General features: G+C 37.0%; 1 protein-coding gene across 3 annotated transcripts in view; it reads left to right on the top strand.

The window, feature by feature from the left end:
* PKIB (cAMP-dependent protein kinase inhibitor beta) overlaps positions 1-16,607 on the top strand; it is a 108,196-nt gene that overhangs the window by 56,769 nt on the left and 34,820 nt on the right. The window lies entirely within an intron of this gene.

Genomic DNA, 16,607 nt, shown 5'->3' with positions numbered 1-16,607 from the left:
CATTTGATCTTAGCCAAAAGGCCAAGAAACGATCGCTCCAGAACTCAAGACTGAACAACTGACTGAACTGCGGGATGGAGTCTAGCTTGAGAAATTTCTACACCCTATTTTCCAATTATATTGCTGAGGCTTTCTGGGACTACATGTAGACAATCATAGTTATCTAGCCTTTCAATATCTATGAACTACCTGAGAGAAATAGATTAGATAAGCACTAAACTTTTATTTTTAGCTTGAATAGTCTATAATTCTAAATGGAAGAAATGGGGAGTTAAAGGTAGGTGGAGGAAGACTTATGAGTTAGAGAGTAAAATTATAGTTGTTAAAGGACATGGTTGTGTCAGGGGGCTAACCAGTAGGGCCATGATTTATGATACAATCCAATGTTTGCCAACATGGGGATTCTATTCTGTAGAATTATTAGAGGAGCCCACAAAGCCATGTGTCTGTGTCTAGATAAATACTGTCACATTAATGCTACCATTATCTAAATGTACATAGATTATTTTTTCAAAATAATTTAAAGTATTTAATTCACAAAAATACATTTTCATCTGTTACATATATTCTGAATGAACAGATTATCTAAAAACTGTAGGTTTTTTAAACTTGAGAAGTCATTTTGCCTTTAAGCCTCAATAAACATAGTTGTAACTTTTATACTGCAGGATGTACCATCTTTTTTAGCATTACCCACACAGAGTGTTTCTGACAACCCTCAGATTCTATGACTCTATCCTGTGTGCTGCCCATCACCTCTCATCCGCTGCTCTGGTCTCTCTGATGGCTACTTCTGCTGTCTTCCAAAGCTTCTTGAGCCTGCTACAGTTTTCTCTGGTCTACTTCCTCTTAGTATTGTTCTTGGGATTTTTCCCTGATTGTTCAAAGCAGAGACATCACTAGGATGATTATGGTGCATAGTAAACTTTACCGAAGCCTTGAAGATAACATGAGAGAATTATACTGCAGAAATGCAAAACCTAGAATTGATTTTTCCATGTCATTACTAGAATTCATTGGTTGGGCCCATTCACAAGTGTCCCCAATTGATTGGCTGTTTCCTTACTTTGTCACCTTATTTCAAGTGTCTACTCATCTTCCACAGGCAAGTTTGATTTAATTATGTCCTGCCTCCCTGGATTCAAGTTAATAATTATCTCTGCATATAAATAAATCAGTACACATTATGATTATTGAAATTTGGCAGTTATGGAATTTAGGCCTGTATTGAGCTGTTCTTACATTGCTATAAATACCTGTGAATGAATAATTCATTTTAAAAAAGAGACTTAATTGCCTCACAGTTCTACAGACTGTACAGGAAGCATGGTGCTGGCATCTGCTTGGCTTCTAAAGAGGCCTCAGGAAGCTTCCAATCATGGTAGAAGGCAAAAGGGGAACAGTCATGTCCAATGGCAAAAGGGGAAGCAAGTGAGAGAGTTGAGGGGGTAGGTGCCACACTCCAGCGTGACCAGATCTCGTGAGAACTTACTGTTACGAAGAAAGCACCAAGCCATAAGGAACCCACCCTTATGATCTGAACACTTTCTATGAAGTCCCACCTCTAGCATTGAGGATTACAATTCAACATGAGATTTCGGTGAGAACAAATAAACAAATTACGTCAGACCTCACTGAGTACAACTTGGAAATCACATCATTAAGGAACTTTCATCATTCAGTAAGGAACTTTTATTATTGTTCCAAATTGGGATTCTCATTTAACCAAGTCTCCTCTACCCCAACTATCTACTTCAAAGCAAGGTGGCTTTACCAATGTAGTAAATTAGTTTTTTCATAAAGTCTTAGAAGAACACAGATTGACTTCTAAGCAAGACTCAAGGTCAATAAATGGACATGTCTTTTCCTCATAGACCTTATAATCAGAAACTTTCCTCTAAACTAACAATAAGACTATGATATGATCCAGCCATCACACTTCTGGATATTTATTCCAAATAATTTAACTCAGTATTTCAAAGAGATATTAGCACTCCCATGTTCATTACAGCACTATTCACAACAGTCAAAATGTGGAAACACTGAATTGTTCACCAATAGATGATTGAATAAAGAAAATGAATGTGGTATATTCATACCTTAAAAAAGAAGGTAATTCTATTAAGTATGACAACATGGATAAACGTTGAGGTGAAATAAGCCAGTCACAGAAAGACAGATGCTGCATGAGCTCACGTACATGAAACATTTTAAATATTCAAATTTATAGAAGCCAAGAGTGGAATGATGGTGGTTGCCAGGGGATGGCAGAACAAGGAAATAGGGTGTTACTCATCAACAGGCATAAAATTTCAGTAAAGCAAGATGAATAAGCTCTACAGATCTGCTGTACAACATTGCATCTTAGTCAACAATACTGTATTCTACACTTAAAAATTTGTTAAGCACCTATATCTCATGTAAGTGTTATGTTTATCACAATAAAATGAAATTTGGGAGGAAAAACCCTTTCCCCTAAGCACAATAAGGACCTAGCTCTCAAAGAAGAATATCAGAAAATCTACCTTTTTCTTCCACATCGCCCCCCACCAGAGGCTGGGCCTTTTCCTTTACAAATCACACCACAATGTCCACTAGTAATCTGATGTTAGAAACTGATGTTTATTCTTGAAAAAAAATGAGGGAAACCCCTGTGATCTTATAGTTTTGGCCTAGAAGTCCAGTGACATGAGCTTTGGACTGGATTTTGAAATTATTCAGATGATTAGTCATACCAGCAATCTGGTCTCCTATACACACACATCTTTGAAAATGGAGCTGTGTTTTTGTTTTTTTTGTTTTGTTTTATTAATGAGCTGATGATTAAAATTCCTTCTAGCTCAAAAATTCTCAGATATCTATAAATTACACATAGATTGTCACTAGTTTTGTTTTCTTCATAACTGCCTTTAATAGCATTGATTAATTTGGCTTTGCATCAATTCTCTTAAGTTGTAAAATGAGAAAGCAAAACTGGATATGGTATGCTTTGGTTGAGGTCAGATATACATGTAAGTCTCTTATGCAAAATGTACATTGCAATCTTAAAAATTAGTCTGTTGAAACATTTCTGTAAATTTTTTTAAATTCAGAAAACACATCTATTAATTTGCTTCCAGCTGCTGAGCTTCATAGATTATTGAAAATGTGTTATGAAAAGTTAGTCAGTTGCCCCCCGTCATAGACAGTGATAGAATTAGGATCTGGATCTTATGTTTCCATCACCATTTTTAATTTAAGAAATGAGATCATGATGAATTAAAAGGGGGAGATTGTGCAAAAATGCATGTAACACCGAAAGGTTGCAGTTTTAAAAAGACTACAAATTCTACTGGCATGTATAATTACTACTGTGTATATAAGCAACGGAGATAAGAATGACCCAATTTCTAATTCCCAGATAAATCTGGAAGCAAGTTTTTTTTTTTTAATTGTATGTTAGATTCTGGGGTACATGTGCAGATCATGCAAGATTGTTGTATAGGTATATATATGGCAAAGTGGTTTGCTGTCACCATCCCCCCCAAACCTATACCTGACATTTCTCCCCACCTTATCCCTCCCGACTTTACCTCACACTATCCCTCCACTAGCCCCCACCAACAGACCCCAGTGTGTGATGCTCCTCTCTCTGTGTCCATGTGTTCTCATTGTTCAACACCTGCCTATGAGTGAGAACAGGCAGTGTTTGATTTTCTGTTCTTATGTCAGTTTGCTGAGAATGATGGTTTCCAGATTCATGCATGTCCCTACAAAGGACACAAACTCATTGTTTCTTATGGCTGAATCGTATTCCATAGTGTGTATGTGCCACATTTTCTTTGTCCAGTCTATCGTTGATGGGCATTTGGGTTGGTTCCAGGACTTTGCTATTGTAAACACTGCCACAATGAACATGTGTGTGCATGTCTTTATAATAGAATGATTTATAGTCCTTTAGATATATACCCAGTAATTGGATTGCTGGATCAAATGGAATTTCTATTTCTAGATCCTTGAGGAATCGCCACACTGTCTTCCACAATAGTCGAACTAATTTACACTCCCAAGAACAGTGTAAAAGTGTTCCTGTTTCTCCACATCCTCTTTGGCATCTGTTGTCTCCAGATTTTTTAATGATCACCATTCTAACTGGTGTGAAGTGGTATCTCAATATGGTTTTGATTTGCATTTCTCTAATAATCAGTGATGATGAACATTTCCTCATATGTTTATTGGCCTCATATATGTCTTCTTTTGAAAAGTGTCTGTTCATATCCTTCACGCACTTTTGGATGGGTTTGTTTGTTTGTGTTTGTGTAAATCTGTTATAGTTCTTTGTAGATTCTGGATGTTAACCCTTTGTCGGATGGGCAGACTGCAAAAATTTTTTCCCATTCTGTTGGTTGCTGGTTCGCTCTAATGGCTGTTTCTTTTGCTGTACAGAAGCTCTGAAGTTTAATTAGATCCCATTTGTCTATTTTGGTTTTTGTTGCCATTGGTTTTGGTGTTTTAGTCATGAAGTCCTTGCCTATGCCTATGTCCTGGGTGGTTTTGCCTAGGTTTTATTCTAGGGTTTTTATGGTGTTAGGTCTTCTGTTTAAGTCTTTAATCCATCTGGAGTTAATTTTAGTGTAAGTTACTTTTAGTGTAAGCCAGTTTTGGCTTTCTGCACATTGCTAGCCAGTTTTCCCAACACCATTTATTAAACAGGAAATCCTTTCCCCATTGCTTGTTTTTGTCAGGCTTATCAAAGACCAGATGGTTGTAGATGTGTGGTGTTGCTCCGGAGGCCTCTGTTCTGTTCCATTGGTCTTCGTCTCTGTTTTGATACCAGTACCATGCTGTTCTGATTACTGTTGCCTTGTGGTATAGCTTGGAGTCTGGCAGCGTGATGCCTCCAGGTTTGTTCTTTTTGCTTAGGATTGTCTTGGCTATGTGGGCTCTTTTTAGGTTCCATATGAAGTTTAAAGTGGTTTTTTTCCAGTTCTGTGAAGATGGTCATTGGTAGTTTGATGGGGATAGCATTAAATCTATAAATTACTTTGGGCAGTATGGCCATTTTCACAATATTGATTCTTCCTAACCATGAGCATGGAATATTTTTCCATCTGTTTGTGTCTTCTCTTATTTCTTTGAACAGTGATTTGTAGTTCTCCTTGAAGAGATCCTTTACATCCTTTGTTAGTTGTATTCTAGGTATTTTATTCTCTTTGTAGCAATTGTGAATGGCAGTTTGTTCTTGATTTGGCTCTCTTTAAGACTATTATTGGTGTATAGGAATGATTTTGATTTCTGCACATTGATTTTGTATCCTGAGACTTCTCTGAAGTTGCTTATCAGCTTAAGGAGAGTTTAGTCTGAGACGATTGGGTCTTCTAAATATGCAATCATGTCGTTTGCAAATAAAGACAATTTGACTTCCTCCTTTCCTATTTGAATGCCCTTTATTTCTTTTTCTTGCCTGATTGCTCTGGCTAAAACTTCCAATCCTATATTGAATAAGAGTGGCGAGAGAGGGCACTTGTCTAGTGCCTGATTTCAAAGGGAATGCTCCCAGTTTTTGCCCATTCAGTATGATATTGGCAGTGGGTTTGTTGTAAATAGCTTTTATTATTTTGTGATACGTTCCACTGATACCTAGTTTACTGACAGTTTTTAGCATAAAAGGCTGTTGAATTTTGTTGAAGGCCTTCTCTGCATCTATTGAGATAATCATGTGGTTTTTGTCTTTGGTTCTTATTTATGTGGTGGATTACGTTTATGCACTTGCATATGTTGAACCAGCCTTGAATACCCGGGATGAAGCCTACTTGATCATGATGGATAAGCTTTTTGATGTGCTGTTGCAATCGGTTTGCCAGTGTTTTATTGAAGATTTTTGCATCTATGTTCATCATGGATATTGGCCTGAAGTTTTCTTTTTTTGTTGAATCTCTGCCAGGTTTTGATATTAGAATGATCTTGGTCTCATAAAATGAGTTGGGGAGGATTCCCTTTTTTTGTATTGTTTGGAATAGTTTCAGAAGGATTGGTAGCAGCTACTCCTTGTACGTCTGGTGGAATTCGGCTGTGAACCCATCTGGACCTGCGGTTTTTTTGGTTGGTAGGCTATTAATTGCTGCCTCAACTTCAACCCTTGTTATTGGTCTGTTCAGGGTTTCAGCTTCTTCCTGGTTTAGCCTTTGAGGGGTGCAAGTGTCCAGGAATTTATCCATTTCTTGCAGATTTACTGGTTTGTGTGCATACAGTTGTTTGTAGTAATCTCTGATAGTAGTTTGTATTTCTGTGGACTTGGTGGTGATATCCCCTTTATTGTTTTTTATTGCATCTATTTGATTCTTCTCTCTTTTCTTTTTTATTAATCTGGCTAGCAGTCTGTCTATTTTGTTGATCTTTTAAAAAGCAGCCCTTGGATTTATTGATTTTTGAAGGGTTTTTTGTGTCTCTATCTCCTTCATTTCTTCTCTGATCTCAATTATGGCAAGATTTTTAAAAAGATTAAAAGAAAGAGAAGAATCTTGGGTTTAAAAGAGTTTGCATCATGCATAAACACAGCAGCAAAATATCCATTCTATTTGACCTCAATTGGACAACTGCCTATGAAAAAAAGAAATACTCAAGGAAAATTTCTGCAGTAACTGGGCTAGCTTTTTAAAGTTAATTAATTAACTAATTTTTATTGGCTTTTTATTTTTAATTTTTTAGAGTACATAATAGGTGTATATATTTATGGAGAACATAAGGTATTTTGATACAGGCATATATCAGAGTAAATGGGGCATTCATCATCTCAAACATTTATCCTTTTGTTAAAAACTGTCTAATTACATTCTTTTAGTTTAAAATATACAGTTAAATTATTATTGACTATAGTCACCTTGTTGTGCTCTCAGGGTCTTATTCTTTCTATATTTTATTGTACTGATTAACCATTCTTTACTACCACCCCACCATCACCCCACAATCTCCTTCCCAGACTCTGGTAACCATCTGTCTACTCTCTGTCTCCATGAATTCAATTGTTTTAATTTTAGCTCCCATAAATAACTGAGAACATACAAAGTTTGTCTTTCTATGCCTGGCTTATTTCACTTAAAATAATGTCCTCCAGTTCCGTCCATGTTGTTACAAATGATGGTATCTCATTTTTTTAATGGCTGAATAATACTCCATTGTGTATATGTACAACATTTTCTTTATTCATTCTTCTGCTAATGAACTCTTAGGTTGCTCCAAATCCTAGCTATTTTGAATAATGCTGCAGTCAACATGGACATGCAGATATCTCTTTGATATACTGGTTTTCTTTCTTTGGGTTATGTACCTAGCAGTGGGATTGCTAGATTATATGGTAGCTCTGTTTTTAGTTTTGGAGGAAACTTCAAAGTATTCTCCATAATGGATGTAATAATTTACATTCTCACCAACAATATATGAGAATTCCCTTTTCTCCACATCTTCGTCAGCGTTTGTTATTGACTGTCTTTTTGATAATAGCTATTTTAACTGCAGTAAGAAGATATCTCATTGTTTTTGATATGTGTTTCTCTTATGATCAATGATACGGAGCACCTTTTCATACACTTGTTTGCCATTGCATGTCTTCTTTTGAGAAATATTTTTCAAATATTTTGCCCTTTATTTTTTATTTATTTATTTTTTGAGACAGGATCTCACTCTTTCATCCAGGCCTGAGTGCAATGGCATGATCATGGCTCACTGCAGCCTTGACTTCCTAGACTCAAGCAATCCTCCTACCTTGCCTCCAAAAGAGCTAGGGCAACAGGCATATTTCACTATGTCCAGATAACTTTTTTATTTTCTGTAAAGATGGAGTCCAAGTAGATTGTCCAGGCTGCTTTTGAACTCCTGGGCTGAAGTGATTCTCTCACCTCAGCCTCCCAAAGATGGGATTACAGATGTGAGCCACTACACCCAGCCTTTTTTTGCCTATTTTTAATATAATTATTAATTTTTTTCTATAAAGTTGTTTGAGATCCTTATATATTCAAGTTATTAATCTCTTGTCAGATTTGTAGTTTGCAAATATTTTATCCCTTTCCATGAGTTATCTCTTTACCTTGTTGATTGTTTCCTTTCCTGTGCAGAAGCTTTTTAACTTTATGTGTTCCTATCTGTCTATTTTTGCTTTGGGTGTCTGTGCTTGTGAGTTACTATGCAAGACATTTTTGCCCATTTCAGTATCCTGGAAGGTTTTCTCAGTGTTTTCCTTTACTAGTTTAATAGTTTGAGGTCTTAGATTTAAGTCTTTAATTCATTTTTATTTGATTTTTGTGTATGGCAAGAGACAGGGATCTAGTGAAGATGATTTTCTCTGGGGGTTTACTTTCTTACTTTGTGTGTGTGTGTGTGTGTGTGTGTGTGTGTGTGTGTGTGTGTGTATGTATTTGTTGTATGTCTTTTGATTCCAGGTTACCATGAGGATTCTTTCATGTTTCAGTGCAAATACAATGTATTTTTAGTAAATTTTAACCATCTAGCTCAGAAAATTCCAAGTTTTGAAGTTATTGATGAATATACCCAGTCTATAAGTCTTATAAGTGAAATAAATAGGCTTTTAAATGCATAGAAGTGAATTAGAATATGCTTTACTTACTACTTTTCTCTGTAGTTCCCTTCTATTTTTGATGAATAGTTTGGAAGTTTAGGTAGATTTGATATAAGCAGATTTTTTTGCGTGTAATTTGCAAATAAGGGAATACTTTTGTTATTGGGGAACATGGCATGATAGAGATTAGGGAAACTGAGGCTCAAAGAGATTAAAGAATCTGCCCAATATTACACAATTGATAGTGCTGGGAACACAAATTTCACTTTAACACCCACACTGCCCTTAAAAGTAGGTGGAAGATAAAATGCTGACAATTCAGGAAAGTCTTTTTTTCCTTCTTCCTCCAAATAATGCTCCTTTTCCATTAGCTGATCTGTGGAACTGCCACCATTAATTATTTGGTTCTTTAAGGCCTTGAGGTTTCCCTTGCAGGGATTCACACAGAGCATAACCCTGTGAATTAATTATTTAAATATTTTCCAAGAGCTGGTTTGGATAGGATGGATAGGAAGAGGACATTGGAGGGTATATGCCAGGAGCAGGGGTTAAGGAGTGAGCAAGAAGAAACAGATGAAGGGAAGACATTGAAGGAGTGCAAAGCAGTTGGTCTGAGAGTCTGACAAAAAGTAGTAATTACAATCGACCAGAAGCTAGATGCACTGTTGTAATGAAAGTCCACTGTAACATGTGTTCTAAAATGACCATGCAATGTCTTCCTTACTTTGCTGTCTTCATATATTTATTCTCAGTATTCTATTCCATACAAGCTGTTTTACATCAACTGCATTTCCAAAGGTTGATTCTGATATTTTCTTTTTCATTCAGAAAGTGAACATCTATAAATGATGTCCCCAAAATCTTAGTTGAATTAAATAAGGTCTTCTTCAATGTCTTCATTTTCTTAATCCAATTTGTACATCTCTTTGAGATACCTAGAGAGATTTGAGTCAATAGCACCCAGGATGTCCTGGCTGACTCTTCCAGGCAAACAAGCTTCAGTGAACAATTCTGCAATTTTAATGTATCCATGCTTCCTTTACTCCCCACTACCCCATGCCAGTGAGGATATTTAAAATTATCTTTAATTATGCTAATTTTCAGATTATGACAAACTAAGTCAGCTTTTTAGTGTTTTCTTCAGCTATTTGAATTATCATAAATTTGTGGGAATTTTTTCATACAAAAATTCTTCAGCATCCTTAATCAAATGTCAAAAGATAATATTTGAAAGATCTGATGTGGAATGAACAACCTGGCAGGATGACTTGAAAATTTTTTCTTGGTTCAGACGTTCTGCCTAGGATGTAAATGTGTCAATGCTTAAAATGCCAACAGAACACTTTTATGAAGTTCGATAACATAAGCTTTCTATCCCCATAGACAGGATCTGCAAATGATGTGGACTACACAGTGACAGATCAATGTTAAGTTCACTTGGAAAGCACTCAGTGACTACCATCTATCTACTGTCCACCCTGAGAATCTGTTTGTTCTTGCCTCTCAGATTATAGTCTTTTGAGGTAAAACCATTGTCCACATAGAATGTTGTGTGACATCATATTAAACTGATTTAGTGGTGAACTTCAGGGTTGATTATCAGAGTGAAAGGTAAAAAACTCTAGGAGATGACTAATCTAGCCAAGGCCATCAGCATGTATCCTGACAGAGCAGATACTGAGAAAGTTAATTTTGAGATTTAAATTTTTAATTTACTAAAGGCAATTTTTAATAGGGTCTAAAATTGGATGAGTAAGTTTCCAAGGTCATGTGTATGTACTTCTACACTTTGTTAAAATCACAGTAAATAGTCCATTTGTTTGGGTATATATGCCATTAGTTCCTGAAGATACTTAATCTGGATTTATGTGGATTCCCCCACCCCCAGGAGTATTATTGGAGAAAGATGGAGAAGAATGTCACCTAACCTTTACTCCAGTTCAGTTATTCTGAAACTGCGTGACCACAGTCATCTAGGGCATCTGTAATGCATATGATGTCAGACATACTAATCAAAAATTCTAGGGGAAGGTACCTGTAATCTGTATTGCTAACAGACTTCCCAGCTGAGTATTATGAACAGGCAAGTTGGGGAAACACTGTCCTGGTTTAAATGGCATAAGATTAATTTCCAGTAAAGAGGCGTTTTATCAAAACTTGCTTTATCTCTCCCGTATTTCTCCCCATCTCCCATGTTAAGATTTGTAAAAAAATCTTAGGAAGAGCTAATTTGCTTTAAATTCAGTTTTTCAGTCTCCAAGCTGGCACAGGTGAGATGAAATTTTCTCAATTTTTTTTTCTTCTCCTTCTCACAATTTAGTCAAGTGTTAAAGTGAAAAATCTTGTTCTTTGTGGAGCAGTGCATAAGAAAAAAGGGGAATTAATTTACACTGCCTGGTGTCAGGATGTAATGTGATTATGTTGGCAAAGCTATAAAAAGAAAAATATCCAAAGCTCCTAAGAAAATTCAAAGGAGGTCACTGTTAGAGCAGATGGATGGAGTTGAGTGCCTGATCATTGAACAGCTACTGAGCTAAAAGGATATTCAGGTCGAGCTATACATAACTGGGAGAAGGTTATCAAATCTTAATTATACCTTTCAAGGGGAAAGTACTGGATTTGACAGTAAGATGCATATTGATTTGCCTTACTGTATAGAAATGACTAAAAGGACTGGTAAATAGAGTGCAGTCAGCTGTCAATTACCCTGAGAAAATCTAATACAGTAGTGGGTTCCTTTGCTACATTCTTTAGGGCCTTTTCTTCTTTGTAACCAGAAAATACTCTTTCATGAAATGCAAATTTTTTTTCATATTTTAACAAGCTACAAAGATTAAGTGCATTAAAAAGTCTAAAATTAAACAAAAAAGCATAGGATTATTAAACAAAAATTTATATCGATCTAAATATTTTAATGAATTCTGCCAATTGTGTGACATAAAAGATAAGCTGGGAGGCAAAACTAACACACCTTAAAAACAACAGGATATTTAATTTACACATAGGATTATACCACAAACGAGAGAAGTATTTGTTTCTATTTTATTCTGCAAAAGAATTTATGGTGGAGGGGGGTGCCAGGATGTCTGAGAGAAGCCAGCACTGGAATGCAGCTCCCAGCGAATGAGATGCAGAGGGCTAGAGGACTTCATGATTCCAAATGAGTTGCCAGGTTCGTTTCTGTAGGACTGATAGGGCTCTGAAAATAGGCCCCACCTCCACAGAACTCAAACTGAAGCCCTCACTAGAGAGCATGGGCAAATACACCATCCTGACCCCAACCAGGAAGATCCAGCTGGGGCAGGAGAGACGCCATTGGGAAGGCGGGCCCAATCTCATCTGCAAACAAATTCCAGGGCAGGACCACCCACCCAGCAACCTGACTGAATCCTGGAGAGCCCAGCAATGCCCTCTACAGGCCAAAAAAGATACAGCTCCAACCTCAACAGAAAAAAAGTCCACTCAGCGACTCCTCCTGAAATCACCAACTTCAAAGATTAAAGGGAGATGAATCCACAAAGATGGAAAAAAAACAGCGCAAAAAGGATGAAACCATCAAAGAACAGAACACCTCTTCTCCTCCCAGGCATCACAGTCCTCACCATCAAGGGAACAAAAAAAGACAGAGAATGAATCCAACAAATTGACAGAAGCAGGCTTCAGAAAGTGGATAATAACGAACTTCTTTGAGTTAAAAGACCACTTTCTAATCCAATGCAAAGAAACTAAGAACGTTGAAAAAAGGTTAGAGGAAATGCTAACTAGAATAACCAACCAGCTTAGAGAAGAACATAAACGACTTGATAGAGCTGAAAAACACAGCATGAGAACTTCAAGAGGCATACATAAGTTTCAACAGCTGAATCAAACAAGCAGAAAAAAGGATATCAGAGATAAAAAATCAGATCAATGAAATAAAAAGAGAAGGCAAGAACAGAGAAAAAAGGAGTGAAAAAAATGAACAAAGTCTCCAAGAAATATGGGATTATGTGAAAAAACCTAATCTACACTTGAATATGATGGGGAGAATGAATCCAAGTTGGAAAACACTCTTCAAGATATTATCCAAGAGAACTTTCCCAACATAAAAAGGCAGGCCAACATTCAAATCCAGGAAATACAGAGAACACCACAAAGATATTCCTCAAGAAGAGCAACCCCAAGGCACATAGTTGTCAGATTCACCAGGGTTGAAATGAAGGAAAAAATCATAAGGGCAGCCAGAGAGAAAGGTCGAGTTACCCACAAAGGAAAGACTATCTGACTCACAGCAGATATCTCAGCAGAAATCCTGCAAGGTTGAAGGGAGTGGGAGCCAATATTCAACATCCTTAAAGAAAAGAACTTTCAACCTGGAATTTCTTTTTTTTTAATTGCATTTTAGATTTTGGGGTACATTTGAAGAACATGCAAGATAGTTGTATAGGTACACACATGCCAGTGTGATTTGCTGCCTTCTTCCCCTTCACCTATATCTGGCATATCTCCCCATGCTATCTCTCCCCAACTCCCCACCCCCCACTGTCCCTCCCCTATTTCCCTCCAACAGACTCCAGTGTGTAGTGCTCCCCTCTCTGTGTCCATGTGTTCTCATTGTTCAACACCGCCTATGAGTGAGAATATGTGGTGTTTGATTTTCTGCTCTTGTGTCAGTTTGCTGAGAATGATGGTTTCCAGGTTCATCCATGTCCCTACAAAGGACACAAACTCATCATTTTTTATGGCTGTATAGTGTTCCATGGTGTATATGTGCCACATTTTCCCTGTCCAGTCTATCATCGATGGGCATTTGTCAACCCAGAATTTCATATCTGGCCAAACTAAGCTTCATAAATGAAGGAGAAATAAAATCATTTACGGACAAGCAATTGCTAAGAGATTTCATCACTGCAAGACCTGCCTTACAGGAGCTACTGAAGGAAGTACTAAACAGGGAAAGGAAAACCAGTACCAGCCACAGCAAAAACATACCAAATGATAAAGAACAATGACGCAATGAAGAAGCCACATCAATTAATGGGCAAAACAACCAGCCAGTAAAAAAATGGCAAGATCAGATTCAAATATAACAATATTAACATTGAATATAAATGGCTTAAATGCCCCAGTCAAAAGACACAGACTGGCAAACTGGATAAAAAGTCAAGACCCATTGGTGTGCTGTATTCAGGAGACCCATCTCACATGCAAAGACTCACATAGACCCAAAATAAAGGAATGGAAGAAGGTTTACCAAGCAAATGGAGAGCAAAAAAAAAACAGGGGTAGCAATCCTAGTCTCTGATAAAAAGGACTTTAAACCAACAAAGATCAAAAGACAGAAAGAAGGGCATTACATAATGATAAAAGGATCAATGCAACAAGAAGAGCTAACTATCCTAAATATATATGCACCCAATGCAGGAGCACCCAGATACATAAAGCAAGTTCTTAAAGACCTACGAAGAGACTTAGACTCCCACACAATAATAGTAGGAGACTTTAACACTCCACTGACAATATCGGACAGATCAACAAGACAGAAAGTCAACAAGGAAATCCAGGACTTGAATGCAGATTTGGACCAAGCAGACCTAATAGACATTTACAGGACACTCCACCCCACATCCAAAGATTACACATTCTTCTTAGCACCACATTGCACTTACTGCAAAATTGACCTCATAATTGGAAGCAAATCACTCCTCAGCAAATGCAAAAGAATGGAAATCATAACAGTCTCTCAGACCACAGTGCAATCAAATTAGAACTCAGGATTAAGAAAAGCATTTGAAACTGCACAATCACATGGAAACTGAACAACTTGCTCCTGAATGATGAATGGATAAACAATGAAATGAAGGCAGAAATAAAAATGTTCTTTGAAACCAACGAGAATGAAGATGCAACATACCAAATCCTATGGGACACATTTAAAGCAGTGTCTAGAGGGAAATTTATAGCAATAAATGCCTACATCAGAAACAAGGAGAGATCTAAAATCGACACCCTATCATCAAAATTGAAAGAGCTAGAGGAGCAAGATCAAAAAAACTCAAAAGCTAGCAGAAGACAAGAAATAACTAATATCAGAGCAGAACTGAAAGAGATAGAGACACAAAAAACCCTTCAAAAAATCAATAAATCCAGGAGCTGGTTTTTTGAAAAGATCAACAAAATAGACAGACTGCTAGCTAGACTAATAAAAGAGAAAAGAGAAAAGAATTGAATAGATGCAATAAAAAACAATAAAGGGGAGATCACCACTGATTTCTCGGAAATACAAACTATCATCAGAGATTACTACAAACAACTCTATGCACATAAACCAGTAAAGCTGGAAGAAATGGATAAATTCCTGGACACTTGCACACTCCCAAGACTAGGCCAAGAAGTCAAAACCCTGAATAGACGGATAACAAGGTCTGATGTCAAGGCAGCAATTAATAGCCTACTGACCAAAAAAAGTCCAGGTCCAGATGGGTTCACAGCCAAATTCTACCAGATGTACAAAGAGGAGCTGGTACCATTCCTTTTGAAACTATTCCAAACAATACAAAAAGAGGGAATCCTCCCTAACTCTTTCTATGAGACCAATTTCACCGTGATACCAAAATTTGGCAGAGACACAACTAAAAAAGAAAACTACAGGCCAATATCCATGATGAATATTGATGCAAAAATCTTCAATAAAATACTGAAAAACCAAATACAACAGCACATCAAAAAGCTTATCCACCACAATCAAATAGGCTTCATCCTGGGGATGCAAGGCTGGTTCAACATACTTAAATCTATAAATGTAATTCACCACATAAACAGAACCAAAGACAAAAACCACATGATTATCTCAATAGATGCAGAGAAGGCCTTCGACAAAATTCAACAGCCCTTTATGCCAAAAATTCTTAATAAACTAGGTATCGATAGAATGTATCTCAAAACAAGAAGAGCTATTTACGACAACCCACAGCCAATATCATACTGAATGTGCAAAAATTAGAAGCATTCCCTTTAAAAACTAGCACTAGACAAGGATGGCCTCTCTGACCACTCCTATTCACTATAGTATTGGAAGTTCTAACCAGAGCAATTAGGCAAGAAAAAGAAATAAAGGGCATTCAATTAGGAAAAGAAGCCGTCAAATTGTCCCTATTTGCATACAACATGATCGTATATTTAGAAGTCCCCATCATCTCAGCCCAAAACCTCCTTAAGCTGATAAGCGACTTCAGAAAAGTCTCAGGATACAAAATCAATGTGCAGAAATCACAAGCATTCCTATACACCAATAACAGACAGAGAGCCAAATCATTAGCAAACTCCCATTTATAATTGCTACAAGGAGAATAAAATACCTAGGAATACAACTAACAAAGGAGGTAAAAGATCTTTTTAAGGAAAACTGCAAACAACTGATCAAAGAAATAAGAGAAGACACAAACAGATGGAAAAGCATTCCATGCTCATTGTTAGGAAGAATCAATATTGTGAAAATGGCCATACTGCCCAAAGTAATTTATAGATTCAATGCTATCCCCATCAAGCTACCATTGACCTTCTTGACAGAACCAGAAAAAAAACACGTTAAATTTCATATGGAACCAAGAGAGAGCCCTCATAGCCAAGACAATCCTAAGCAAAAAGAACAAATCTGGAGGCATCACGCTACCTGACTTCAAACTATACTACAAGGCTACAGTAATCAAACCAGCATGGTACTGGTACCAAAGGAGAGATACAGACCAATGGAACAGAACAGAGGTCTTGGAAGCAATGCCACACATCTACAACTATCTGATCTTTGATAAACCAGACAAACACAAGCAATGGGGAAAGGATTCCCTGTTTAATAAATGGTGTTGGGAAAACTGGCTAGCCATATGCAGGAAGCTGAAACTGGACCCCTTCCTTACACCTTATAAAAACATTACTCCAGATAAATTAAAGATTTAAACATAAGAACTAACACCATAAAAATCCTAGAAGAAAACCTAGGCAAAGCCATTCAGGACATAGGCACAGGCAAGGACATCATGACTAAAACACCAAAAGCAATGGCAACAAAAGTCAAAAT

Source organism: Cebus imitator, unplaced genomic scaffold (genome assembly GCF_001604975.1).
Source record: "Cebus imitator isolate Cc_AM_T3 unplaced genomic scaffold, Cebus_imitator-1.0 Scaffold130, whole genome shotgun sequence".
Taxonomy (NCBI): Eukaryota; Metazoa; Chordata; class Mammalia; order Primates; family Cebidae; genus Cebus; species Cebus imitator.
This window is presented reverse-complemented; position numbering and strand designations above follow the sequence as displayed.